The sequence below is a fragment of the Tenrec ecaudatus genome, chromosome 2 (genome assembly GCF_050624435.1).
Source record: "Tenrec ecaudatus isolate mTenEca1 chromosome 2, mTenEca1.hap1, whole genome shotgun sequence".
NCBI lineage: Eukaryota > Metazoa > Chordata > Mammalia > Afrosoricida > Tenrecidae > Tenrec > Tenrec ecaudatus.
Genome location: NC_134531.1, coordinates 93343151 through 93370781, shown reverse-complemented (window position 1 = coordinate 93370781; position 27631 = coordinate 93343151). Strand labels below are relative to the sequence as shown.

Genomic DNA, 27631 nt, shown 5'->3' with positions numbered 1-27631 from the left:
TACAGCAGTACTTTATTAGGCTAATAAAGCAATTATTTAATTGACTCTAATTTCATTGGCATTCCTATTAGCTAAAGGAAAATGGTTCAATCACTGTTTACATTTGCAAAGCCAATATTATGGTTTAAATTATGGCCTTTAGAGGAATTTGAAAATTGAAGCCTGATAATTCTTAAAGCAATGTTTGCCGAGGACTCTTTGTCTTTGTAACGAATAAAGAGAAGGGAGACAAGAGCACATTAAATCAGAAGGGCTTTTAAATATTCATTTTGCAATCAGCTTCCCTGGTTTTGAGGCCACTATCTAACTTCATAATTCTTGTCTAGAGAGAAATGCTAGATCTCTTGCTTTAATTATCCAGTAAAATATGCGTATTACTACACACTCTCTCTTTTGATTCTGCAAGGCAGCAATTCAAGAAATAACACCCACAATACAAATGGTCTTCCTCAACAGAAATCTTGGGAGAGACTGCTAACATTGGCTATTTGAAATTTCAGTTTGGATGGGTAGTTTCCGATCTAAAATGGCACCTCCCCAGCAATCCCTAATAAGATTTCTCCCAAGCATATAGTAAAATTGATATAAAGACACTAACATTGATGGATACTAACACCTCCCAAAACAATACACTGGCAATCCTGTTGCCAATAGCTTTCCATCAGCCACAACAATAGACTTGGACCCGAGACCAAGCTCTTTCACTTGGAAGATGAGTAATCCAAGCAACTCAGTGGTACTTGTGAAAATACGCTGTAGCTTCAGGGAAAGTGAAAAAAAAAATCTCTCCAAATAAATATGACACTGAACCATGCTTAATATGAGAATCAAACAAAATGCTAGAGCCATGAGGTATACCCTCAAAAGGATGTAAAATGTAGCATCTACTGTTAACTGTTTGGGGGGGGGGTGTTATGTGACAACCTGATAAGGAAAGGGGAAAGAATGTGGCTCAACTATAGAAGACTAAGCAAAGAATAGCAGGAGTCCACATCTCAGAAGCCCACAGGGGTTGCTCTGAGTCAGAATGACTCAGTGGCCATGAGCGTGGTTCTGGTTTTAAAGAAAAAATAGGCACGAGTGCGGTTTCAAATCCACACACAAGAATCTAAACTGACGCTAAAGAAAATCAAATGAACCATACTCGCTGATGAAACTCAGAGACGGTAGCCTTCAGTATGGATTACAACTAATGTAAAGAAAAACAAACGCCTATAACTGGACCAATAGACAACATCATGATAAACGGAGAAAATACTGAAGCTGTCGAGGATTTCATTTTGCTTGATTCCACATTCAGTGCTCACGGAAGCAGTAGTCGAGAAATCAAATGGCATATTGCATTAACCAAATCGGCTGTACAAGAGCTCTGTAAAGTGCTAAAGAACAAGATGTCACTTTTAGGACTAAAGTGCACCTGACCCAAGCATGGTGTTTTCAATAGCCTTATATGCATATGAAAGTTGGACAATGAATAAGAACGAGCAGAGAATAATGCATTTGAACTATGGTGTTGGCTAAGAATATTGAAAGTATCATGGACTGCCAAAGAAACAAATCTGTTTGGGAAGAACAGACAGAATGCTCCTTAGAAGCAAGGATGGCAAGACTCTGTCTAGTGTATTTCAGGAGAGACCAGTGCTTGGAAGAGGACACTTGCTCAGTAAAATTGAAGGTCAGCAAAATAAGGGGAAGACCCTCACTAAGGTGGGCTGGCACAGTGCCTCCAACAATGAGCGTCAACATCCCAATAATTGTGAGAATGACTTGGAACCAACTCAACAGCATTAACCTTACACAAGTAAATTTTACTTTTTCTGTTATACAGTTGCTTGTGCTGACAAATGCATAAAGACCTGTGTTGGCCAACGTAGGACTCCACTGGAAAATTTCATCATCTTCCAAAGAGCACATTACCCGAATATAAACTTTTCTTCCTTCCACTCCCAATCCCTGGCCATCAATGGTCTGGTTTCTTCTTTACAGCTGTGCTTTTCTAGAGCGTTAGGTCAACTGAATCATACAGCTTGGAGCCCAAAGGGATAGGCATTTCATAGTCAACCATGCCCTGGTGTGAGTGGATGATCTGTTCTCTCGTATGGGTATTCCATTGTATGGAGTGGCTTCAGGACATCTGAGTTCTTTGCAGTTTTTCACGATTTAAATAAAGCTGTTCTAAACATTGATTAAGAGGCATTTGTGCAAATGTAAGTTCTAAGTTCTTGTAAGTATGGACTTGCTGAGATATACAAGGGATGTAAATTTAACCTTCAATGAAAGTGCTAACCTGCTTCACAAAGTGACCGTGCCATTTTGCTTTCCCACCTATGTATGGCATTCAGGAGAAAATTTGAAACATAAGAATTGAATGCCCTCCCAAATGCTGTATCTATGTAATAGCAGCTGTGGAATCTTCAGTTAATGCAAGAATACAAAAAGTGTAGCACCATTATTGGAAAAACATCACTGAAAATCTTCTCCTAGCCAATTGAGAGAAATAAAATTTAAGAACTCAATGAGCACAATCCATTTTCTATTTTAAAAGGAAAGGAAGAAGAAAGATACTCACTTTTCATTAAAAAAAAATCAAGAAAGCATTATACAATCTTAATGTCGTTGGGTACCATCCAGTTGGTTCCAACTCATAGTAACTCTATGTTCTATAGAATAAAATACTTCCTGATCCTGCACCATCCTCATAGGTATTGCTAAATCCGAGCCCATTGTTGCAGCCACTGTGTCAGTCTATCTTGTTAAGGGTCTTTTCTATTTCTCCAAGCATGATGTCCTTCTCCAAGGACTGATCTCTTCTGACATACATTTTGTGAGACATAGTCTTGTCACCCTTTCTTCCAAGGAGAATTCTGGCTGTAGTTCAGTCCCAATAGGACCATTTTTCTTCACTTTTTCATTCCAGTATCAATGGACTTCACAAGACAACACCACGGATATAGAAGGTTCAGGGACTTAGGCGATTATAAATGTGGTTCTTTTCCACGGAAAATGATGGAGCCCACATAAAAGGCTGGGTTAATTACAAATGAATAGAAATTGACTATAAATTCTGGTTATTAAAACGAATGAAAGGCCCAGAAAAGGAACTCATGGAATATAGGAACAGATTAAAGTATTTGCCAGTATATAATCTAGTCTTTTATCTTGAAACTTTTCTGCTTCCCTGTGATAGAAGACTTAAAGTTAATGATGATTCACAGTAATCCATTGTTTCATACTTTATTTAGTTTCATTTCATAATTATATTAATAATTTTCTTCATAATACATATATATTGATCATTTTCTCCCAGGTTTAAAAAACTAGTAAAAAGATTACACTGGTTAAAATTGGCTGAGTAGCTGAACCACAGCTGAAGACAAATTATTCTTATCCTTTTCCGGCATTTTATTATCCGAGGGGGTATGTGTATTTGTGTTTTCATTTATTTGCTGAGAACAGGAAAACTGTTTCGTGATTTCCCTGCTGTGCTGTTAAATAGGGACTTCCTATGAGCTTGAATAGTGATAAAGTCATAGTTACTTACGAAGAGAACTAGTCTGGATTCAAAGGAGGCATGTTGAAGTTTCATGAAATGAAATTAGAGATGCAGCATGTTTCAGCAATAATGCATCTGTTTATGTTGTATAAAGCAGGGTTAACTTATAGAAAAGCAATTTGTCAACCTCAGTACTTTTTGATGGTCAAGTGTTTATTCCAGTGGGTCATTAATGTGCTATATTCCCAGTGTATTCTTTGGGCAGAGTTCATCTTCCCTCTAACATTAAAGAAGAATTGGACCATGACAGGCTTTTTCCATTTTTTAATGATAATTCTCAATTGTTGGGTAAGATTCTCCTGAGCGTGCATGATTGCTTATAAATAAAAGGTTGTCAAAGACTTGTTTTGAAGACTGCATGTACAGCAAAGCTACATGCATGAAACATCGATAGATAGTAGTCATTTGGCTGTGTACTGCTGGGTGAACAAGGGCGCTCAGCAGTAAAGATTTTATGAGTTTCCTTTGGAAATCACAACACTGGAGCATGGACTGGATCTCAAGAAAGTCCCTGGGTGATTAGCTCTGTCGCATTTCAGTTAAATTCCTAGGTTTGGCAAAGAGCATCATGGGGCAAAATAGAAGAAACTGGAATGGCTTTGTTTACTAAACTTCCTGATATCAGTGGTTATTGTTGTTTGTTTTAAGCTTCCCAGCCGCCTTTCTTTTTTAACATTTTTAAAAAGCATTAGCTAGAGGATAAATTTCATTAACTTGATCCATCAATTAAGAAAGTTTAATGTTAGTATTGAAACCAGGCAGAGACTCTCAGAAGAGAAGTGTCAGGGGCAGTGCCTGGGCTGTGAAGGTGGAGAAAAGACTCCCCAAAGTAGTAAGACACTTCTCGCAGGATATTAAATACCTGTCAGGTTATTCACCTGGGAGTCATAGAATGAGGTAACACAGTACTTGACTTTCTCTGGTCCCAAAAAGCTCTGGAAATGTCAGTCAATAAATTGAATTTTCTGTTTATGGCAATAACCTGCAGTGCACCTACTGCAAAAATAAAGCATCATTAGACATAACCACACCTTCCGCTGTAATGACAGATGTTAAAGTGACTGCCCGCAGTTGAAGGGAAGCAGGGGTCGCAGCCAGCTATCTGAGGAGACAAGGAAGTCTGTAGAAATAACCCAGGATCTGGAGAACAACATGATTTTAGGGTATAAAAGAAAATAGGGGAGACAATTGGGAAAATACAGTAAAGAGCAAGGTTCTAATTGAATTGACAGCATAGATGGTGTTTTACTAAGAGAAAATGCCAAGGATCTAAATTACATAACTTTGCAGTGAGTATTCTACTTGAAGGTGCCATCACACGAGGATTAGAACTAGGGCAGAACACTGAGGGCAGGAGCTTGTTTTCCCACCAAGATACACACTCTGTCAGCACTGTGCTCCTCCATACAATGGTCGGTTAGCCGAGAAGAGGGCGTCTGGGCTGCCAGCTGTGGGCGTCCGCAAGTGCAGAAGATTCCCATAGACGGTGTCTAAGACAAATCCTTAAGTGTTATAGAGAATTCAGGTGGCCTTCCTATTAGAATTATTACCTGGCTAAAAGAGAAATCAAAGGAAATAGGCTGATAGGGTAATAAGAAAGCTGAACAAATGAGCAAAAGACAGAGATTTTTGTTATTATTATTTAAAAGGATTATGATGGTCAAATGTGTTTGACCTCTCAGAGTTGGTTGAGCTTCATTTTTTTAAGCAATGCATCAGAAATCACATCACATACATTTTTTAGCTAGTAGTCCAAAAAGTTCCATATACTATACAAATGGGAGAAATGCAATTCATAATTGACAAGGTATGAATTTTTTATGCTCTAAGTCATGAGGCTGCCACATCAACAAATGTAATTCCTTAGCAAATATGTCTTAGGTTTACATTTATGAAACCTACACAATTGACACAGAACTCAAACGGGAATAAGTAAGCATTTTTAAAATATATAAATATATTTACTCTGATTTGCAAGCTCCATTCTGGGAAACATTTATTAAATTAGAAACAAGAAAGAAATGCAAGCAAATGTGCTGTAGAGTTTCCATTTGTCTTAGGCTGGGTGTTACTTTGATACGTTTTGTCAAAGCTTGGACTGCCATTGGCTGAAGTGTTAGCTTTGGATTGCTTTTATTTTTATAATGTGTGAGATAGCTGCTCTCCAAAGTGAAAAATGGTGAATTATAAAAACTTAAAATTCCTATTGGGGGCCGCGCATTGCTTTGGCCATTTCATGGTAAGTGTCCTAAGTTGAAATAGCAAGAAAGAGAGCAAGTCAAGAACGCAGGAAAGAGCAACCAAGCCGGGATACATGACATGCTGAGCATTCACACTCTGTTTAAGAGGCTCCACGGCTTCCTGGAAAACCAGAGGCTGAGCGAAGCCACAGAGTCCGGGTTCCAGACTGAAAGTCAGCAGTTTGGGATGGCTCAAAGAGGTGCAGGTGTAACCATGTCCTGAACGTCTCTACACCGCTCTTCCCACTCTGAGGCTTGCCCTACCCGCTAGACCTCTCCTTCCCTTGTTCACAGTGCAGCAAAGGGGGCTGCTTATTTGTTTGTTCGCACTTCTTACAGCTGCTCCTCTTCTGGAATGAATGCTTCTGATTTCCCAATCTTCTGACCCTTCTGATCAGAAACCCTTGAAAGGAAACCGTTATTTAAATAACTTCAAATTCCATGAACGATGTGATTGGGAAGCATTTCATGTGAAATGCACCACTTCAGCCCACAAGATGCTCGGCTCCCACTCCTTGGGGAAGCTATAGCAGGAAAAAGGCTGCTTCGTGACCCCAGGCCTGCTTTGGGACCTTGGAAAGTTACTTTCTATTGACCTCAGTTCCTCATCACACCCTCTCGTAGGGTTTTAGTAATCTCTGAATAAGATCATATTAATTCCAGACTGCTTCTATTTAGCCTACCTTGGTAATGGTCATAATTATGAAGTATGAAGGGGTACCCAAGGGGGTATCAGAAAAAAAGAAAGAAGTTTGCATTTTCATAGTATGCATTTTTCCCACTAAGTCAGCATCCAGCCACTCGCTCTGAGTTAGTTCACCCAGTGCATCGCCTTGGGCACAGTGAATTTTTTTGAAAAAGCAGTTTCACTCAAACCTTGTTTGTTTGTTTTTTCGTTTTTTAAAGTTATTTTTACTTAGTCATTTTACTGGGAGCTAACATATACAACATTCCATCGTTCAGTTGCATCAAGCAGCATTGTACAATTGCTGCCACAATCAGTTTCAAAACATTTTCTTTCGTCTTGAACTCCTTGATATCAGCTCCCCTTTGTCCCCTCCCTCCCTACCCTCCCACCCCCCAACCCTTATTTATTCTTTTTTTTTTGCCATATCTTACACCGTCCACTATATGCATTCACATACAATTCTGTTGTTCACTCCCTGAGCGGGGTTATACAGTCATCGATTCCTTCAGCTCCCCCACCCACTCCCCGTACCCTCAGGGCTGTAATTCTGTTTGGGGTTGGAAGGGGACACAGGACAGGCAGTAGCTGAGGATGTCCTCAGAAACCTGCTTAGCTCAGGGTGCACAGCCAAGAGAAGACATGAGCTGTGTGCGGGCCTGCTCATGGGTCTCTGGCCTGCTCTGGATTCCGGCTAGCAGACACGTTCTCTTGATTTTCTGATCTTTAATTCTGCACTTTCCTCCATCTCGTGTCTATTAGCACAAATGCACTGAGCTTTGCCTTCCTAGTTTTATTTCTTTTTGTGTGTGTGGTAAATATATGCATTTATTTTTATTCATTTTGAATCATTTTATTGGGGGTTCGCATAGCTCTTACAACAATCCTAAATCCATTGTGTCCTGCACATTTGTTCATTTGTTCTAGGGTGATGTTGCCCTCATCCTTTTCAAAACATTTCCTTTCTAATTGACCCCTTGGTATTAGCTCCTCATTTTTTCTTCTTCCCATCACCCAAACCTCGTTTTTTGTGATGGCTGATTTGTAGTTATGAAATTTTGTTTCCTACTCAGAAAAAATGCTGCAGAAACTGTTGTAATATTAAACACAGCTTACAAGTGCTATGGGAAATCTCAAATGTGTGAGTGGTTTTCCCATTTCAAAAAAGGTGACATGTCGATTGACGACAAACCTTCTGGACATCTGTCAAATTCCGAGACGAAAATGTTGACTCAAAGTGCATTTGAAGTTCGTTCCACCAGATCAGACTGATAATCAAGCTTTCTATTTAGAGATTCTGAAGAGATAGCATACCAGTGTGTGACAAACGGTCTGATTCGACGGGTTTTGCCACCACGACAATGCGCCTGCTCACACAGCCATCTCAGGGCACCAGTTTTGGACAAAAGAAGGCAGGCCTCTCTTGCCCCACACACCTGACTTACCTGACCTCTCTCCCTGTGACTTCTTTTTGTTTCCACAAATGAAAAGGGACATGAAAGGACACCGATTTGATGACATAGAAGGGGTAAAGGAAAAAATCAGGGAGGTGCTGTAAGCCATCCAAACAGATATGTTTGAAAAATGTTTCCAAGAGCAGAATCAGAGATATGGCAAATGTATGAAGTGTCATGAAAAGTATTTTGAAGGTAATAAAGTTGCTTTGTTTAAAAAAAATGTAAATACTTAGCTTTGAAAAAAAATCCATTTGGGCGCATAACCCCCTCATAAGCCGCAAGTTCCAAGGAAACAACTGTATGTTCCATTGATTGTTATGGGAAACACAGATACAGAGAGTGGCACTTAGAGACAAAGATTGCTGTAGGAGAAATATCATAGTGGGTAGATGCATTCACACTGGAACCAACAGCATGGGTGAGAGTCCTGGCTCCACCACAGAGCAGCTATCTGACAGTTACTGGTCTGTAGCAACAGCGATGGTCCCCATCTCATAAGGATGCCGTGTGGTCAGCTAATAGGTGTGATGTGCATAGAACAGTGCCTGCAACCATTTGGTTTAGGTTCTGGTAGTAAAATCATACTCCCCACTTTCATTTTTTTCAACCCTCTTAGGTGACTAAATGATTGTTATCTATTATTAATTATTATTATTATCATCATGAGTGCCAAACCACCCTAGAGCTCCGCACTACAGCAAGCATTCAGTAAATATTTTGACACAGAGTGATTGGAGGGATCCTCGGTGACCATGGACATTCAGGCAGTAAGTGTTTCAAAGAAGACTAGTGGTGTCATCATCAACAACACAGACTCTCCGTTGCTCCTGGATTCTGGCTCTGTTTAAATAGTTCCAAATTGGAAACCAGCCTTAAACCAAGTATGAAAAAGGTAGATATGACAAAGTCTTTTCTAAACACAATGGATTTTTTTGTTTTTAATCATATTATTGGGGGCTCATACAACTCTTTTTTTTCCCCATACAACTCTTATCACAATCCATACATACATCAATTGTATAAAGAACATTTGTACATTCGTTGCCCTCATCATTCTCAAAACATTTGCTTTCCACTTGGGCTCTTGGAATCAGTTCCTCATTTTTCATTTTTCCCCTCCCTCCCCGCTCCCCCTCCCTCATGAACCCTTATAATCTATAAATTATTGTTATTTTATCATACCTTATACTGCCTGATGTTTCCCTTCACCCACTTTACTGTTGTCCATCCCCCAGGGAGGAGGTTATATGTAGATCCTTGTAATCGGTTCCCCCTTTGTACCCCACCTTCCACCCACCGTCCCCGTATCTCCACTCTCCCCACTGGTCCTGAGGGCTCATCTGTCCTGGATTCCTGGGTTTCCAGTTCTTATCTATACCAGTATACATCCTCCAATCCAGCTGGATTTGTAAGAATTGGAATCATGATAGTGGGGGCGGGGGAGGAGGAAGCATTCGAGAACTAGAGGAAATTTGTGTAAACACAATGTTTTCATTGATTTGAATAACCAAGGTTGCAAACAGGACATTTCCAAATGATGCTTTGATTCAGTCTTCTCCCAAAAAAAGCTCAGTGTATGATTGGCTTTGTGCCAACCTATGTTGCCAGAACAATTGGTATCAACTTTACACGGGTGAGTCAAAACATAAGGAGCCCTGGCTGAGCGTTCAACGGACAGAAAAGTTTGTGCTTGGCACCCACCAGCCGCTCTGAAGGAGAAGGCAGAGGCAGTCTTCCTCTGTTCACATTAGAGCCTTGGAAACCCGCTGGGGCAGTTCTGCTCTGGTCTGGAGGATTGCTACAAGTCAGAGCCATTTGATGACAAGTTTGGTATTGGGTAGTAAAATTCTGTCTTTTGTTTTGTTTTACAATTTTAGAATCATATACCTTTATCCTTCACTGTGTGTGAAAAAATGAGCTATTTGTAACATTATTAGAGTGAGAATAGGATTGCTTACCACAGCTTACTTACCTTTAAACATAGCACTTAATTAGTGGGATAACCCATGAGTGTTTATGGAGCATACATAGTCCATAAAGATTTCCAGATATATCAAATTTGGCTAGAAAAAGACAGAGTTGTTGGTATTTTTTAATATTATTACATTCATTAAAATATACATTACTCTGAGGGAAAGCAAGATATGCTTCTGATAGTATTTGATAGTACTGACTTTTTTTTTAGCAAAGGGTTTTTTCCCCTTTCTTTCTGCATGAGTTCTAACCAAAACCACCAAACAAACTCACTGCCGTGCAGTCTATTCTGACTGACAGCGACCCAACACAGCACCACGATGTCACCAGGATTCATCCATGTGTGTTGAAGGCTGACCATATAGTGTGACCTTGGCCTTCCATCTAAACGTCCTTGACTGGCAGCAATGAAGTCTCAACGGAGATATGGATGATTTACTGATAACAGAAAAGTTTAACTTCCATTACTCCTGATGGCTATGCTTCCGCGTATGTTTCTCCTAAGCCACAACGATGTAAGATGTTACTGTCAGCGTGGTCAGCTGTCCCGCGTGTTGCTCTATAGCTCTCAGACTTAAATACATAGAAAAAACCATGTTCATTAAAATGAATGGCTCAGGTGATACGACAAACAGTCTCTAACAGCTATAAATTCAAATTAAGGGTGTTGCTGCTTGTTCTTGAGCTTGGGAAGAGGCCTTTTATTGCATTAGTCGTAGCAACAAAACCAGCACCAACCGCCTTATAAAGAACCCCATTCCTTTGAATTCTTGCAAAGATAGCTGGATAAACTGTGTATGCGAATTGTTACCGTAATCATGTCCTAAGGTATTGGCTAAAACAAACAACCGAGCTTCTAATTCATAACGGCAAGTATTTATAATTAATAGAACTGAGGATGGGTTTTCATAGATATAATTAAGTGGGTTTTTGTGTTTTCTGGGAAATAATACCAGTAAATAATATTACGTGCTAGGAATTCTAAGTCATACTAACCATCTGTGAAGCATTTTTATCCAAATAAATTAATAAATCATATTTTCTGGTTATTAAAATAGATCAAAATACCTTGTTGGAAGTGGAAAGAATTCATGTTTACCTACTTTAAGAAAAGCCTACATTTTGGGATTTCTATAGGTAAAAATGCCCTTTTTTTAGTCTAGAAAAATATAATTTTAACAGTTCATGAAAATCATATTACAAAGAAAACCTCATTCTATCATTAAATATGACTATAATACAGTACAAATAAATCATATTCTTAACTTTTATTTGACCTTTTTGAGGATGAGTTTCTTTAATGCTTGCCTTTTGCCTATTGGGTTTCCTGTCAAACTAGTACACTTTAATTAGCTTGAGGGAATAACTAAATTGAGTCAGAAATAACTTATAAAGCTCGCTATGTTTCCTTAACAAAGTGAGATTCTTCCCACTCACTTATTCTCAAAAGCCCCTACTCCCTCACTCTCAAGCAGAACCCTTAATACTTTAGGGATCTGATACAGAGTTCAGGGAAAAGCAAAACATTTAAAGCATTACCAATAGGCTTCATAAAGGAACTTTAAATAGTTTTATTTTTAAAATATAAAAATGAAAAATGAATCAAATGTTTAAGGAACATGAAAATAATCATTTTAATTTCTCCATTTCTACTAAGGGTATGCAAAACTATACACATGGTGACACATCTTAAGAGGGACATCTTTGTTTGGGGCACCCACTAGAGAGGTCTTTGACAGCAGATTGCCGATGCCGTTGGTCATTGGATTTCTTGACGGCTGTCCCCTGGATGTTGATTGTGGGCCCAAGTTAAATGAACCCCCTGGTGACTTTAATACCTTTCCAGTTATCAGCTGTTACTGTCTGGTTCCATTTTGAAGAGGTTAGTTTTCTTTACGTTGAGGAGTAATTCATACTGAAGACTTTGATTTTCATTAGTATTTCAAGTCCTCTTCACTTTCAGCAAGCAAAGTTGTATCATTTGCCTATCCCAGGTTCTTAAGTCTTCTTTCAATCGTGAAGCCATATAACTCATGTTGTCAGCTTTCAGATTATTTGCTCAGCATATAAATTGCATGCAAAATGTGGACAAAGAAATAGGAAAATAAAAGTATTGATATACTTGAATGATAATATTAGCATAGAATATACCGTGGACTATCAGAAGAACAAGCAAATATGTCATAGAAGAAGTACAGCTAGAATGCTCCTTAGAAGGGAAATTGGTGAGACTGGACATGTTATCAAGTGAACGAGTCCTTCGAGAAGGCCCTCATCCTTGGTAAAGTAGAGGCTCAGCAAAAAAGGCCACGTCTCTGAACAAGACCGATTGACTGGATTGAATGATGGAGTCAAATCCAGCAACAGTGTTAAGGATAGCACAGAAGAGGGTATGGTTTTTGTTATGTTTTACAGGGTCCACGATAGCTAACAACCACACACACTAAAAAGATAGATCAGGCAGCCATGTGAGGGTTGGGATCACAGCATGAGCATAGTAGGAACTGGAAGACCAATTGGGAGGATCCATGGAGCCCTCGGGGTGTAGTGACTACGCACTTGACTGTGATCCCCAAGGTTAGTGGTTTGAAACCACCAGCCTCTTTGAGGGAGAAAAGCGAGGCTTTGTACTCTCATAAAGTGACATCCTTAGGAACTCACAGCAGATCCCCCTGCCCTAGAGGATCACCCTGGAAAAGGAGCGAAAATGATCATCAAGAAATAATTGAATTTACAAGGTTCCTTTTTGGAGCCACATAGGAAATAGGCCATAAGAGAACCCCCCATCTAAAATGGAGGGCTGGGGGGAAGGGGGTCACTAAGCAGAGTGGTTGGGAGAGAGGAGTATAAAGATCAAAGGGGAGGCTCCATGTCAGGCCACAAGGGGGCAAGAAGAAGCCCCTGAAAGAGCCCAAGAAGCAGACCAAGGAGATGGACGGGGAAGAGAAGGCTTTCAAGCAGAAACAGAAGGAAGAACAAAGGAAACTGGAGGAGCTAATGGCACCGCCCAGGAAGGGCCCCTGGGCACAGGTGGAATGAAGAAATCTGACAAAAAAGCCAGCTGTTCTTGGTGGCTGCAGCAGTGACGACCCTTGATTCTGGTCCTGTGTAAACATCTGGATTCCCTGCTAGAACAGTTGTTGCCGCTTAGAGTTAGAATGAAGTGTTGTCGTAGAGCCTGCTGTGCATTTAAGAATAAACTTATAAAGCAGACGAAAAATCATACAATGTTTAGTTCTTCTCACTCAGCCGTTTCTGTCTTAACTGTGAGATCAGAGTGAACCGAGTCCAGAGCCTGCCAGAGCTGCTCTTAGTGATGCCCAGAATTCTGGACTATCTGGAATTAAAGCAACTCATTAAAAGAAAAGATCAAAGGCATAGATATAACCTGAACCATAAAACTTTGTCATAAGATTCCCCCTATGATGTATGCTGGACCTGGTATGGTTTCCAAAATTTTCTGTATTTTCAGTTTGTGTTGTTTTGTTCATTAATAATAATGTGTATCTCAGAGGTGTCTTGTCAACAGAGGTCACCTTCTTGAAGCTGTATAATATGATTTTCCATTTTTCCGTATATGAAACCAGGACTGATGAACCTATAAGGACAGCAAGTGGAATAAGGGTTTTGAAGGGGAGGGGAGGTAGTGGGGAGGAGGTGGGGCTAAGGGAGAAGATGTCAAGGAGCCCGTGTCAAAAAAGGAGGGTTGGAAACTGATTGTGTTAGTAACTGTGTTACTTCTACTTGATGTGACTGGAATATAGACTGATGATGTTATATGTATTAAATCCCAGCTAACCGAAAACCAAAGGAAATTGAATTTAGAGAACTCAGGGCATATTATTGTTCTTCTATGCTATATATTTTAAAATATAGAATTACATATTGGGAGACAGATAAATTACAGATGCAGAGTCAATCATTAAAGATAAGCGAGTAGAATAGAAACTTTGCAAGGGAGAAGAGAAACGTGTCTAACACTGAATCCTAAAGAAAATCCCCAGGTATAGCATAGAAGAGGGAAGAAAACAGAGATAAATCAACTCCCCCTCTGAGTTGACCCTCCTTTGGAGCCAAGATGCACGGTATTATGTAGAGGAGGAGAAAAGGACAAAAAGATTTGTTTTAGGGAAATAAAATCCAATATGACTCAACTTTGTATTCAACAGCTACCAACTGGTGGGGCAATTCAAAATCATTAATTTGTCCAGATGGTTAATGTTGCTTAACACTACAATTAACTAATAAATAATTGTAAGGCACTTTGTAAATACAAAGTGCTGAATAAATGTTTAATAACAACACTAAATCAGGAGGCTTATTTCAAGTTACATTCTTTAGAGTCAAGTGTTTTATTGGTGTTTCAGGAGACATGCCAATAACATGAACAAATGCCATTGTTCTAAACTGTATTTGAAAGATACAGGGAAATGATTGTAAGAAAATAACAGCTTTGGCCCACTTAGCTGAACAGAATCCACCTTATGAAAGACAAGAAGGAACAATACGATCATAAATGTGTATAAATAAACAAATTAAATCACTGTAAAACCTAGTAACTTCATTGGGCCCCCATATTGATAAGAAAGAGATTCCTTTAGATAAAGCATTCCGAAGGGCAGGAGAAAGGACATCAAGATAGGAATTCTGAGGAAACCACTAGAATGTCCAAAAACGATAAAGTTTTATGCAGCACTCGAAATTCATAGCTTACCTCCCTTTCTAGAACATAGTAAAATGCATGATCCCGCCATCCCTTGTTTCGCATATTAGCAAACAAAACAAGGTGAGGTTGAGAAAGTTGGTTGGAAGCCTACTACTGTTGAGTGGCAGAGTCAGGCCTCGAACCTAGCCGTAGGGCTTCCCTGTCTGCTGAGACCACGGTAGGAGGGTCTGCTTCTCTGATAAAGCGGCATGGTTGTGGTTGCTGGGTTTCCCTCCCCCTCCCCTGCTTCTCATGGACTCCAATGACAACTCAATGGCTGCAGGGCAAACATTCATCTTGGCACCAGGAGGTGAGGGCCAAGAGAACTACAGACGTGAAACCTGCTGTAGCTAAGCTCCTTAAGCCATGCTGGCAGTCGCCTACCTCTAGATTTCTTATTTTGTGACAAAATGACCCCCGTTTGTTTCGGCCAACACAGTCGGGTTTTCTGGCACTTGTAATCTTGACGGATATTCCAAAAATGATAGCACAATTTTGTGTGTTTGATAAATAACGTAGCTGCTTCATTCATAGCACTATGAAGTTATAAGCACTGTTATCATCCTCATTTTATAGATGAGGAAACTTTTTTTTTTTTAATCTGGCTTGCCCAAGTTGATACAGGTTAGACATCAGGGGAATTGAAGTCAAAAATAGTCCTCTGTTCCTAGTGGGGCTTAATCAAGGGCAATGTAGTAGCAAGGAATTACTAAACCCGAATGCAGGCCAATCATGATGGTGGAACAAGAGAAAAGGAAAAGGAAATAGAGGAAAGAGTCAGGAGGCAAAGGACAGTTATAGAGGTCTAAATACAGGCATGTATATATGTAACTATCTATATGAGAGGGGAATAGATCTATGTACTTATAGGTTAAGAATTAAGGTTGCAGATGGACATTGGGCCTCAACTCAAGTACTCCCTCAACACAAGAACACTTTATTCTAATAATCCATCATTCTGTGATGTTCACCTTCCTGACATGATCACTGAAGACAAAGCAAGTAAATAAGCAAATGTGGTGAAGAAAGCTGATGGTGCCCGGCTATCAAAAGATATAGCATCGAGGTCTTAAAGGCTTGAAGGTAAACAAGCGGCTATCTGACTGAGAAGCAACAAAGCCCACATGGAAGAAGCATACCAGCCTGTGTGATCAAGAAATGTCAGTGGGATCAAGAATCAGGCATCTAAGTTCCAGAATAAAACCATACCCAATATGAATTGTTGGCGGAGGGGAGGTTGTGGATTGGCGACCCAAAGCCAATCTGTAGACAATTGGACATCCTCTCACAGAAGGGACACAAAGAAGAGATGATCCAGTCAGCGTGCAGTATAGCACCAATGAAACACAAAACTTTCCTCTAGTTCTTTAAGACTTCCTTTGCCCAACTATCATGACCTCAATTCTACCTTACAAATTGGATTAGATCAGAGCATGCACACAGATAAGAGCCCATAATACAGGGAATCGAGGATAGATAAACCCCTCGGGCCAACTATGAGCATAGAGATACCAGAAGGATAAGGGGAAGGTGGGGGATAAAAGGGGGAATCAATCATAAAGATCGATATATAACCCCCTCCCAGGGGAATAAACGATGGAAAAGTGGGTGAAGGGTGACAGAATGATGTAATATATGAAAATAATAATCTATAACTTATCAAGAGTTCATGAGGGAGGGCAGGTGGTGGATGGAGAGAGGTAAAAATGAGGAGCTGATATCAAGGGCTCAGGTAGAAAGAAAATGCTTTGAGAATGATGATGGCAACAAATGTACAAATGTGCTCGACACAATGGATGGATGTATGGATTGTGATAAGAGATATAAGAGCCCCCCATAAAAGTATTTAATTTAAAAAATAGTCATCTGGTTTTAAAATCTGCACTGTTCTTGCAAATACTATTTTCAGCAGCATGACACTAAAACCACTTCAATGATAAAAAGTTAGGTAGGGATGCTTTCTTGGGACCCAATTCATTCATGTGCAGGTGTGCTTCCAAACAACAAAAGGTATGTCACGTGTCTCTGACCAGGGGATGGCTGCAGACAAGTTCGCGCAGTAGTGCACTTGTCCTCGTCTCATTAGACCGCCTTCATGGAAACAAGAACAAAACCGTCCGATAAAGACAGTGACTCTGAGGGGATGGGCTGAGCCAGGTGAACTCAAGGCAGAGAGGCCTGTTCGGAAGGTTATGGCGTTTGAGGGGTTTTTTAAGGAATAATCAAGGAACCCTGGTGTCATAGGGAGCACGTTGGGCTGCTAACCCCAGAGTCGGCAGTTGAAATCCACCAGCCCCTCCAGGAGAGTCCTGTGAAGAGTCATACTCTCAGCAACCCGAGACAGTGCTCCTTGGTCCTGTAGAGTCGCCGAGTCCTCCTACACTGGCAGTGGGTGTGATTTTATTTGAAGGGATAAGCTAGGCATCCTGGTGGCAGAATGGGTTAAGAATTGGACTGTTGATCAAAAGGTTGGTGTTCAAATGCACTAGCCACGGCCATGGAAGGAAGTGAGGCTGCCTAAAGATTTACAGACTCAGAAACCCTGTGGATCTGTTTTGCTTTGTCATAAAGGATCACTGTGGGTCAGTATCAATTCAATGGCAGTGGATTTAGTTTGGGGTTTAAAGAGTAATCTTGAAAGATTTTCTTAAGGGAAATAAGACAATCACAGGGACTTATGAAGAGATTTTAAGAAAACTGAAAACTAAATCTTGGTAAGGAAAAGGCCAGGAAAGTTGCAGTGAATGACGTTTCCCTCCCCCCGCCCCACCCCCCTGACACTATACCTGTTCGTTCTTCGAAGGCAGCAGGAGCTGCCCTACAAGAATTCCACTGGCAAACCTTACCTCATCCACCCTGCAGCCCTAATCTATGCCCTTTGTATTTTTTTGTTCCTCAAACTCAAAGAACATTTCGAAGGAACACAATTTGAATCGCTCAAGAATGCCCAAACTGCGATTTTGACATAATGTAAAGAAGAGAGAGATGGAAACACTGCCCTCAATAGACAATACCTAGATAGCGGCTATGTCATGAAGCAATAGCTTCATATTTGAGATTTCTGTTGAATCTAGGTTTCTATATTTTTATAGCAATATGTTTTGACTTAACTGCATATTTTACTATTGACATTGTTTTTGAGATTCTAGAGCAAATATTTCTTGGTAGGGATGCTATTGACATTGTAGGAAGACAATTCTTCATGGTGTAGAATTGTCCCATTTTGTCCTCTTTCTTCCCTGGATCCTAGAAGCATTCTCTTCCCTGGATCCAAGTTTCACGCCAAGTAAGAACTACCACTCAGTAAAAGGCCAGAGAGTAAACATTTCAAGCTTTACAGGCCGTTCAATCTCTTTCATTACTACTCAGCCCCAACACTGTAGAGTGGAAATAGCCAAAGACGTGAGATACATAAACAACCATGACAGTGATCCAGTAAAAACTTTATTTACAAATGATTAGGGCAAAGACCGTACAGATGTGCTTTATACAATTGATGTATGTATATGTATGAACTGTGATAAGAATTGTATGAGCCCCAATAAATTGTTAAAATTAAAAAAAAATAAATAAAATAAAATGTAAAAAGAAAAACAAAAAAAACTTTATTTACAAAAGCAGGTGGCAGGCCAGTTTGGATCATAGCTGTAGTTTACCAGTCTCTATTCCAGAGTAGTTGGGTTTCAGAACTATCCAAAGACAAGTTCACTTTTCTCCTCCTCTCTTCTCCCTTCATTTGAGGGTGACACGCAGGAGTCATTCAGAGGGAAACGTTTGACTCTTTATACATAAAACATAAACTAGATGAGAGAATAAGTTTAGATTTGCTAATGTTCCTATTACAGCAGAGACTACTATTTGCTTCCCATTCTCTTCCTGAAGAAAGGCTCATAGTAAAGAATGTTTACAAATGTATTCAGTTCAAAAAACGATACTTTTTCAACCTCCTTTGAGAGGTTACTCAGATTTCATTTAAGAGAGATAAATTGAAGTGTGATATGGGATCTCCTAGGAGGCTTCTTTTTTTTTAACATTTTATTAGGGGCTCATACAACTCTTATCACAATCCATAAATATACATACATCAATTGTATAAAGCACATCTATACATTCTTTGCCCTAATCATTTTCTTTTCTTTTTTTTTTTTTTACATTTTAGTAGGGACTCATACAACTCTTATCACAATCCATACATACACATATATCAATTGTATAAAGCACATCCATACATTCCCTGCCCCAATCATTCTCAAAGCATTTGCTCTCCACTTAAGCCCTTTGCATCAGGTCCTCTTTTTTTTTCCCCTCCCTCCCCACTCCCCCCTCCCTCATGTGCCCTTGGTAATTTATACATCGTTATTTTGTCATATCTTGCCCTATCCGGAGTCTCCCTTCCCCCCTTCTCTGCTGTCCCTCTCCCAGGGAAGAGGTCACATGTGGATCCTTGTAATCGGTTCCCCCTTTCCAACCCACTCACCCTCCACTCTCCCAGCATCGCCCCTCACACCCTTGGTCCTGAAGGTATCATCCACCCTAGATCCCTGTGCCTCCAGCCCTCATATGTACCAGTGTACAGCCTCTGTCCTATCCAGCCCTGCAAGGTAGAATTCAGATCATGGTAGTTGGGGGGAGGAAGCATCCAGGATCTGGGAGAAAGCTGTGTTCTTCATCGGTACTACCTCGCACCCTGACTGACCCCTCTCCTCTCCTGAACCCCTCTGTGAGGGGATCCTAGGAGGCTTCTTAAAGAAGCATCCCTTCTTTTATTTTTTACTCCCTCGCTCTGTTTCCTGCCTGAGCTGCAGACATAATGGTTGGTACTCCAGCACTCATTTTGGATCAAATAATGAGAAATAATGGGGTAGAGTAGGAAGAAATTCTTAGTCTAATGAATTTCTAAAATCACCATAGTAGTCTCAGACAACTTTAGACCCTAATGTGGTTAAGCCACTGAAATTGGAGCCTGGCCCTAACTAGAGCAGCCCTGGATTGCAATTACCCATCAGGACAGTAGGGTTAGCCAGCATTAGAGGTAGAACCTACCCTACTACCCTGTACTCCAAGACCAAGAGGGCAGGCGGCTGCCCTGGGAGGAAAGGAAGGGAATGTGTTGAACTGTGCTCGCGTCACTCTCACACCTCTACCAACTGTATGAGAAGGATGAAGAAAAGATGGGCATGTATAAACATGTAGTCACTTTCTTTTGCAGCGTAAGGAAGAGTCAGACTATTTGCAATTATCCTATCATGGTGTACTTAATCATGACATCATTGTCATCTCATTCTTGTGGTATCTTTATAAGCTATGGAGGGGATCATGAAAAATAACATAAACCAATCCAATCCTTAGTTTGTCCTCAGTACCCAAATACATTTGTATAAAATGAAAAATTATAATGTAGAAAATCCAAGTGATCGTAGAACTGAAATGCTGGGTTTGGAGTAAGATTTTATTTCATGGGTCTCTTGTTTTTTCTGTCTCCCGCTCTCAGACAAACATGCATGTGTGTACACAAATATAATTCCTCAAATAGAAATTGCCATAGTAGATATTAGGAACATACTGACTTATAACTATGATTAATTTTAATTTATAAAGTATAATTATTTGTTGTTACTACTCAGAATTAGTATACACCTTTTATAGAGAGAAATTTCATCTAAGAAACCTCCTCATAGCCTCTATGTCTCCCCTCCCCGCAAATGTGAGTACTCATCTTTTCTTCATGTGCTCAGAGTAAAAGTCTATGAGACATTATATTTTGATGGAAATGTCCTCAAAATATGACTTGGAAAGAGCTGCCTCCTCAAAACAGAGTTGACCTTAGTGATGTAGATCATAGGTTCCCAAATTATTTGGCTTACTACCCTTTTCAGGGGAAAAACAAATAAATAATCAACTCAGCACCCCCTGGCAATTAAAAACTTTTGTATTATAGCCCATAATCGAGGATAAGTAAAATCTGCCTTTGTAGCCCCCTGGATCTTTCCAGCACACCCCAGGGTGCAGTGTCACTCACATCGGGAGACACTGGATAGATGGAGAAAAGTTCTTGTGACTCTTATTTGCTAATGGAGCACGATTCAAGATGAAAAGAAACAGCTGCAAGCAGCCATTAAAAATCAGAACACGGAATGTACAAAGTATATATTTAGGAAAATTGATAGTTCTCTGAAATGAAGTCGAATGCATAAAGATCAATATTATAGGCACTGGTGGGTTGAAATGAACTGTTATTGCCTACATTGAGTGTGAAAATAATATATTTTACTATGCTGGGAATGACCAAGCCAGGAGAAATGGTGCCACATTCATCATCAAAAAGAACATTTTAAGTTAAAATTTATCCATCTATAGGCATAAAAGAAAGATCACCTAAAACCACTATTATTGAAACATTTGTGCCAACAACTACTGCCAAGATAAAGAAAGACTTGCATTAATTTGCACCGGCCCAAATTGATCAAATATGCAATCCAGATGCATGGATAATCACTAGTAATCGGAATATGAACTTTGGAGACAAAGAGGAAGTACATGGCCTTGGTAATAGACGTGAAGCTGGAAGTAGCATGGTACAATTTTGCAAGGCCAACAACTTCTCCATTTCAAAGACCTTTTATCAAAAACATATACTACAACTATACACACGGGCCTTGCCAAATGAAATAAGTAGGCATCACATTGACTATCTGTGGAAAGAGATGATAAAAAAGCTCAGTGCCATCAGCCAAACTGTAGAACTAAACCATCAATTGGTCAAATGTAAGTTCAAGTTGAACCTCGAGACAATGAAAACAAGTCCACAAGGGCCAACATATGACCTTGAGTACATCCTACCAGAATTTAGAAACCATTTCAAGAACTGATTTGATGCAATAAACATGAAGGAAAGAAGAACTGACAAATTTAGGATGACATCAAGAACATCCTACACAAAGAAACCAAGAAATCATTAATAAAGCAAAGCAAAAGATAAAGCCAAAGTGGATGTCAGAAAAGACTCTAAAGCATGTGAAAATACAGTAATTAAAGGGGGGAAATGATGAGGAAAGGAGCTTTCCATTTGAAACAAGTTTCCAAAAGGCAGCTCACATTGACAACATGTTACAATGAAACGTGCAAAGTCCTGCAGTTGAAAAGCCAAACGGAGAGAACAAGCGTGTAGGTCTTAGGCTGAAAGAACTGAAGAAAAGGGGCAGGGGTTAAATCTGAAACAATTAAGGGTCCTCTGGGCCAAATATGAAATCATGAAGCAAGCATCAAAAGAAGAAGGGGAAAGAGAGAACAGTGGAAGGACTACATAGTCACCGCATCAAAAAGAATTGGTCGTCATTCAACCATTTCGGGAGGCAGCATATGATCAGGAACTGATGGTGCTTAATGAAGGATTCCACATTGCGCTTAGGTCATTGTGGAATGCTGAGGACCTGAAAGGGCGTGTATGCAGCCTCATCTCTGTGCTCAGAATCGCCAAGCCTGAAGACCAGCTCTAGCTAGAGAAAGATCTCACCAGTTCTGAGGCCGATGCTGTCAAAAACACCTTCTCCAGACTAACAATATTCCCCCCCCCCCTCAACCCCTGCCAATAGGTGCTACTAAAAGACGTATCCTACTTGTGGGTGGCTGCTCACTATGTGCCTGCAGGCTTCCTATCTTTAAGAACCATCCGATTCCTTTGCCGGTCCCACCCACAGTGCTGCTGACTCCCTTCTGCTGTCTCCTGATTCTGATCATAGATTGCTCCCTTGGGGAGAGCTCGGGGACATTCTCCGTTAAGCCAATGACTCATTCCATTGCTTCTCCACTCTATTACATGTGTGCCTGCTGGATACTTGTAAGATTATATAAACCCACTGAAAAATACATTCACTATCTTGATTCCAATATCGGGACAAGCTCCTATGACCTGCTTTCTGTCGTCTTTTTCTCCCATAATTGCACACACCCCTACTAAGAACCCACTTGACTGTAGGACTGGATCCCACCAGTCATTGGTTAAAAAAAAATCAGGAATTGATGGAATAACAGATGAGCTGTTAAAACATAGATGTATTACAGGAATGCTCACTTGTCTAAGCAAAGAAATTTGGAAAACACACTAACTGATTAACCAGTGGGAAGGGATCTAAATTCACAGTCATTCCAAAGAAAGGTGATCTAACAAATTTCAGAAACGATTGAACAATAGCATTGAACAAACCACTGAATAATATCACACACAAGTACAGTTTTGCTGAAGATAAATAGAAAATAGTTGAAGCAAAAGAAAACATGGGATGAGGGATATCATTGCTGACATCAGAGGGACTTGGCTGAAATAAAGACTGCCAGGAAAATGTTGACTTCTGGTTTTTGATTATGGGTAGCCGTGCGAAGAATGGGGATTCCAGAAAACGCCATTGTGCTCATGCAGAACCTGTACACAGAACAAGAGTGAATCATTTGTACTCACCAATGGGGATAATGCATGGCTTCCAATCAGGAAGAGTTTTGTTATGGTTTATCCTTTCACCATATTGACGCAATCTGTGTTCTGAGCAAATAATTTGGAAGAACTGGACTATTTGAAGAAGAACTTAGAATCAGAATGAGAGAAAGCCTCATTAGCAGCCTGCAATATACAGATGATACAGCCCTGCTTGTTAAAGGGGGAAGAGCACTTATTGAAGAAGAGTAACCCTATAGCCCTCGGTAGGAACTATCCCTCAATATAAACAAAGCAAAATTTCTCACCCCTTGGCCATTAAGCAGCATGACGATGCATGGAAGAAAGATTGACGTCGTCAACGGCTTCATTTTGCTTGGGTTTACAATGGGCACTCGTGGAAGCAGCAGTCAAGAAATCAAAGATGTATTGTATTGGACAAATCTTCTGGAAAAGATGTCTTTATTACAAAGTAAAAGATGTCTTTATTACAAAGTAAAAATAATACTTTTACGACTAAGGTGCACCTGACTGAAATTTTCTTACTTCATCATATACGTGTAAATACTGGATAATGTATAAAGAAACCAGTGAAGAATTTATACCTTTGGGTTATAATGTTGGCAAAGAATATTAAGTATACTACAAACTCAGTGGCGCTCTGGTGGTGTAGTGGTAAGCACTGGGCTGAGATCCAAAGGTCAGTAGTTCCAAACCACCAACTCTGCAGGAGAAAGATGGGGCTTTCTATTCCTATAAAGAGTTACAGTCCCAGGAACTCACAGAGGGCAGTTCTACCCTATCCGACTTGGTGACTAGGAGTCCTATTGACTCAATGGCAGTGAGGTCAACTCAGTGGCAATAAGCTTGGTGTGTAGATTTTGAGATGAGCTGTCAAAAGGGTAAACAAATCTGTCTTGGAAGAAAAGCCAGAATGTTCCTTAGACACCAGGATGAGAATTTGTTGCACATACTCTGAACATGTGTTAAGGAGAGGACAGTCCTTGGAAAAGGCCATCATACTTATTGCCAAAGAGGTAGAGAGTAAGAGAAAAAGAGGAAGACCATCAACAAGATGTATTGACACAGTGACCGCAACAATGGGCTCGACTATAACAATTATTGGAAGAATGATGTTGAACCAGGCATAGGGTTGCTTTGCATCAGGGCCAACTCGATGGCATCCAGCAACATACCCATCTAGCAATTCAAGTGCCTACTGCTTGGAAGACGGGACCAACCTCATGCATCCCCACCTAGAAACCATCGAGACGAAGCCTTGGTCACAAGATAGTAAGATCACCTTATACCCTTATACAGTTTTACTGGTCCTCAGAGCTAAAGACGCATCATTAGCACTGCCATCAGCAGAAATTGGGGTCAGGTTGCAGTAAGAAAATTAGCAACCTAAAAAGAGGGCAGGCAACCAAAGTCAAGAAAAACAGAAATCTGATCACCCCATATTGATTTACCACACCCCAGAGCAAACGCATTGTCATCAGGTCAATGCCAACTCATCGCAATCCTCGAGTGAGAGTTAAATGATATTTAGGAAAAACTAGTGATCGAGATTCTTAGTAGATTGTCTATCCAACCATTTTAATAAGTTTTTGTTTTACTTCAAATAGCTTTTGGCAAAATTGTCTTCTTTGTATATTGTGTTAACACGACTGAAACTCTGATGACAGTATTCTATCCAAAGTAGCACTGCTTCTTATAAACATACCTAGGTTTAAAAATCTGTTGTTTTTATTTGTGAAAATATAGTCCTAACATTATTTTTCACCCATCTTTGTCATCATCTTTTTGTTCTTTTATAGAATGGTTTCATCTTAATAAGCACAAGGCAAATTTAAGCAGACTGTAGTAGGTAAATAACTTTACCTAATATCATTAATTACTAACAGCTCAATTAGACAGTGAAGTGCCTATAATTGTCAGGAAGCTTCAGAATCCTTATCTTGGATTCTATTATGTATACAATTCATTTAAATTACATTAATTATACAGATTTTAATGAAGCAAAAAGATTGTGCTTTCAATTTTCACAAGTAGAGATAATGATCAAAATATTTATGTGCATATTACATATTTTGTTCTGTTGATGTTCATACAATAATTCATTTACTCACTGTAATAATAACATCTTTACATTGGGGGAGGGACCTAATTTCTCATGTTCGAATTCTTATTAAGAGTATCCTATCTGTAGGATCCTTCCCAGTTCACTGCCCTAGAATTAATGCCCACACACACTGACCCTTTTTATAGGATGGGGTAGAACGGCCCTGTGGGCTTCTGAGACTGTGAGGTAGTAGAAAGCCCGTCTTTCTCCTGCACAAGTATTGAACTGCTGACTTTGCAGATGGCAGCTGAACGCATAACCTATCCACCAGGGCTCCTGTAGGCCCCTTTGGATGGTTCTTTTATTTAATGCCTAGTACAGGAGAGGCAAGCATTTTCCCCAAATTTCAGAAAGACATCTTTTAAGAAAAATAAAATATTTGACCTGTTTTTACCTGTATCGCATTTTACAAGTTCAGACTTTAGGACCTGAATTTAAATCCCTCAAGATTCTTAGGCAAGCGATTTCAGCATCCTTTGCTGCGGTTTATTCTTCTGTCGAATGGGAATGGTCGCATTTAAAAAGTGATGCCAAGCACTGAAAAGTAATAAGGCAGTGCCTAACATATTAGTTCAAAAGAAATAAAAATCCAAGCTCATTGCTGGCAAACTTATTGCAATTCTTAGAGACGCGATAGAACAAAGTAGAACTGCCCAAGGCAATCATTTTACAGAAGCAGACTGCCTGCCACATCTTTCTCCTGCCGAGTGGCTGCTGGGTTTGAACCTTTAACCTTTGGATTAGCTGCTGAGTGCTTAATAACTCTGTCATACTTGGGGGTTTCGATGGAAAATTCAGTGTCCTATCCCTGCTTTCTTTTCCCCACTCAAACCAAATGATAAAACTCCTTTATTGCTCTCCCCACCCCCAGAGTCCCACCTTGGTATGTGTGACTCCTGGATAGTTCTCTAGGGTTTTTTGACTGTGATAAAACAGGGGGCTCCTGGAGGACATTTCGGACACTTGTGTATTGCTGGGAATTGTGTTTAGTGAAGCGCTGATAACAGAGGTAAGTCAGAGTGGATGACTTGGGGGCGGGGAAGCAGTGTAAAGGTAAGGAAAAGGAAATGTTTGCAGGCCATAGATAACTTATTTAAATGCACCGACACTCAAATGCCCCTGGGTTGTTTGGGATGATACGTTTTCCAAGTTTATATATATTTACAACTCATAATCTAACGTTTTCCTCCATTTCGCCCAATAACCCAGAAGCAGTCTTTTAAGACTGCTTTTATAACTGCTTTGTAAGACCTTGCTAACAATGTGCTGCTGCGCTTCTTGGGTGATTTAACTTGATTATTTCAAATCTGTTCTGTTTTTGAGAAATAGACTGACCTATGTTGAAAATATATTCCATTTAGCTTAATGGTGTTTTTACTGCTAAGATCTGCCTAACCAAAAAAACCCATGCATGTCTCTCTCTCTGCTTAGAAATCCTTGCAGTCTCTTTATTTTCTTTAGAAAACACATTTAACATCTTTATTTTCCTTTACAATCTGTTCTCTAAACAGTTTCCCTCAAAACTGTTCATACCTGCCTCCACACAAATGAAAAATTCTATAAACCAACCATATTAAAATTAAGAATAATTTTTAAATTGTGCCAAATATGCATTTTCCAGTCTCTGTTCCTTAGCATTTCTCTTTCCTCTGCCTAAAATGGCCTTTCCTAAAAGTGTCCTCAGCTAATACTTTTCTTCTTTTTCAAGATCTGGCTCAATGCTTTGTGAAATTTCAGCCAGGTCTCAAGTTGTAATGAAGTTCATTGTTCGTGTTATTTGAAGACCTTCTAGTTTAGATAATAATCTTGTTTCATGGAAATTTAAGAATACATTACATTCACTTTTTCCATAAACATTAACCCCCAACTAAGAACAAATTAAAAGAAAAACAAAACATAGATCCAGAAATGGATATGGGGCTCACATTAAATCCCAGCTCCAATTTAAGAACAATTAGAAGAAACATCTTGCATCATGGCCCGACTCCATACTCACTCTCATGCAGGAAACACAGATGACATGGGTGCTATAGCAAAATGTGGCAAAGAATGTAGATGGTGCCTGGCTAACAGATAAAAGTCTTGTTTACAAACAAGCAGCCATCTAAGTCAGGTGTCAACTAAGTCGACATGTAAGAAGCACTCCCTCTATCTACATTTGAGGGATGGAAGGAAAGTGGTTACCAAGCAGAGAGATGAGTACAGAAGATCAAAGGCATAAATCTGACTTGAACAGTTGAAACTTTGCCAGTAGATCCTGCTATGATGCATGCCGCACCTGATCTGGTTTCCAAAGCTTTCTGTATTTTTGGTTTGATTGTTTGATCGAAAGCTTTCCGTTTTTTGCTTGTTCATATTAGGGTATATCTCAGAGGTGTCATGTCATTGGAGGTCACCCCCCTTGAAGTTGTTTTTCCATTTTTCGATATCTGAAATTGAGTATTGATGAACCTATTGAGACAGC

At 39.9% G+C, this 27631-nt stretch overlaps 1 protein-coding gene across 1 annotated transcript in view; it reads left to right on the top strand.

Moving 5' to 3' along the window:
• KIAA0825 (KIAA0825 ortholog) overlaps nucleotides 1-27631 on the top strand; it is a 498599-nt gene that overhangs the window by 465760 nt on the left and 5208 nt on the right. The window lies entirely within an intron of this gene.